General features: G+C 33.8%; 1 pseudogene across 1 annotated transcript; it reads right to left on the reverse strand.

The window, feature by feature from the left end:
* Positions 1-1995: 1995 nt before the first annotated feature.
* Positions 1996-2364, reverse strand: LOC307061129 (ribosomal protein eL22-like 1; annotated as a pseudogene). The gene has a single exon. The product of its transcript is annotated as a ribosomal protein eL22-like 1 (transcript).
* Between the last annotated feature and the right edge of the window lie 464 nt (positions 2365-2828).

Raw genomic sequence — 2828 nt, forward strand, 5'->3', positions numbered from 1 at the left:
CCATGTGAACCCAGACCAAAATAATCACAATTTATATGACCACCACAAAAGCCTGGGGATTATTAAATTATGTCTTAGACAGAGGATCGGGCTCACTTACTTAAGCAAAACTCAAACCAGCACATTTCAGTGTAATAAGAATCCACAATCTCTGAAAGGTCATAATTCTACATCTTAATTATGCTTTATGTAATTTCTACTTTAACTTTAGTTTACTTTCTGAAACTAATATATTTCTATGGCTGATACTTTCATTGAAAAAATATATATTATATATTATATTGTATATATATGTTATATATATGTTTATGTATATTATATCATATATATTGTATAGATTTGTATATTGTATTTTTAAATATTATATATATGTATATAAAGTCAATTTCAACAGACCAAACATTAGCCTTGGTCTATATCCAGTTTCTCATCCTCAGCACCAATGACATTTTGGACCAGATAGGTCTTTGCTGTGGGGGAGTAGCCCGTGCATTGCAGGACATTTAGCAGTACCTCTGGCCTCTACCCACTAGATGCCAGTAGCACTGCTCCCATTTGTGAAAACCCAAAACGTCTCCAGATATTGTCAGATACCCCTAAGAGGCAAGTCAAAATCTTTCCTTGTTGAGAGTCACTGATCTGTATGAAACTGAGAATAACTTCTGAATACTGAGCAACCCCTTCTCATTCATAGGCAATTATTCAGTAATTGTTATTACTCTAAATTAATGGCTTCAGGTAATGAGTAGACCTATTGTTGAACTTTTTAATAGAAGTTAATCATTTTTCTTCTAAGCTCACAAAATTGATTTTATCATGGTTTTGCCCTTCTGAATATTATGAAAATCCAATCATACACAAAAGTCTTTGTATTATATAACAGAATGAAGATACATTTGACTCATGAACATCGTGGAGGTTAGGGGCGCCAACTCTCTGTGCAGTTGAAAATCCACGTATAACATATAGTCAGCCTTCCATCTACATGGTTCCTCCATATCTGTAGTTCCACATGCACGGATTCAACCAACTAAAGATCATGTAGTGCTGTAGTATTTACTACTGAAAAATATCCACGTGTACTTGAACTGACGTTGTTCAAACCTAGACTGTTCAAGGGTCAACTTCACAATATACATACATATGCTATGCAACTACATTTTAAAATTCTTAAAATCTGAATTTTCCAAATTGTTTTTAAGTCTACTGATAAGACTTCAGAGTTTGCTCAAGAAGAGTATGGGGTTTTCTTCAAATCCAATAAAGTCTACAAGAACTCAAAACATGTAAATTAATGTGATTTTTTTTTTGAATTTAAATATTTTATTATATAAAGTTATACCCAAAATTGTGCTTCATTTTTTCACTCTATACTTTAACTCAAGGACATTTGTAAAAGTAGTACACTTCAGAAATCCTGGAAGAAATTCCACTAGCTATAGGCTATTTAAATACTGCTTACAGAAAGTATTAAAGAAAACAACAACAGAGGAGTACAAATGAACTTATTTACAAAACAGAAGTAGAGTTACAGATGTAGAAAACAAACTTATGGTACCAGGGGATAAGGGTGGGGGGGATAAACTGGGAGATTGGGACTGACATGTACACACTACCATACATAAAACAGATAACCAATAAGAACCTGCCGCATAGCACAGGGAACTCTACTCAATACTCTGTAATGGCCTATATGGGAAAAGAATCTTAAAAAAGAAAAGGAGTGCATGTGTGTAACTGATTCACTTTGCTGTATACCCAAAACTAACACAACATTGTAAATCAACCACATCCCAATAAAAAAATTTTTAAAAAAGCATTAAAGGAAAGCCAGCACCATATAAACAGCATACACTTAAATCATAGAGATGAATGCTTAACATATAGAGTAATGTTTTTTATTCACTGATAAACTAAAGGTCCATTTCAAGAGGTTTCTCTTGTATACTTCATTTGTTTTATTAGCAAGCAAAGCCCTGAAAGGGATGGCTTCATCTAGTCCTCAGACTCGGATCCATCTTCATCTTGACTAATCTGGAAGTAATGAAGTTCATAAGTCTCCTTGTCAGATGCAACCACACGAAGCTAATCACGAAGATTGTTCTTTTTAAGGTATTTCTTGGTAATGTATTTCAAATATCTTTTAGAGAACTGTTTCTCAGAAAAAACTGTGATTTTATTCTTGAAGCGTTCAATGTGAATGACATTCCCAAGATTTCCAGTTTTTCCATTCACTTTAACCTTCTCCCACAGAAACTGTTCAAAATTTACAGAATCAAAAATTCCATCTTCTACTGGATGAGTAAGGTCCAAATTAAACTTCCAGGTTGACTTCTTAGGCTTCTTGTCTTTCTTCACCGCCATCTTGCACGCCGGCAGCGCGATCCAATGTGATTTTTAAAATATATGTAATGTCAAAAATATGGTCAATAAATTAGGTCTTTAGAAACCTCTGTTTTTGTCTTTCCCACTATACCGGGCTTCATGAGAAACATTAAGATGAATCATGCCAACATGAGACTTCACTTGAAAAGGCATGTCAGTGGTAGAGGTGGGGAAATAAAAAGAGAAAAAATAAATTACTGCCAACATTTGATATTTAGGGATGGTTTCTACATAATGGGTAGATAAGAAGGAGAAAATTTTGAGAAAAGCATCAAGCCAGTAAAGTATATGGTGTGTTCAGACAAAGAAAAATATTTAACTAGTCTGGATTATAGAATTGTAGGCTCTATGCAAAGCAAGTAGGTATAGGAGCTGGGGGAAGAAGATATGATAAGGAAAAGTGAAAAAATAAATAAAATAGTTGAAACCAGATTATAGAAAGC

The sequence above is a fragment of the Hyperoodon ampullatus genome, assembly GCF_949752795.1.
Source record: "Hyperoodon ampullatus genome assembly, chromosome: 12".
Classification (NCBI taxonomy): Eukaryota; Metazoa; Chordata; class Mammalia; order Artiodactyla; family Ziphiidae; genus Hyperoodon; species Hyperoodon ampullatus.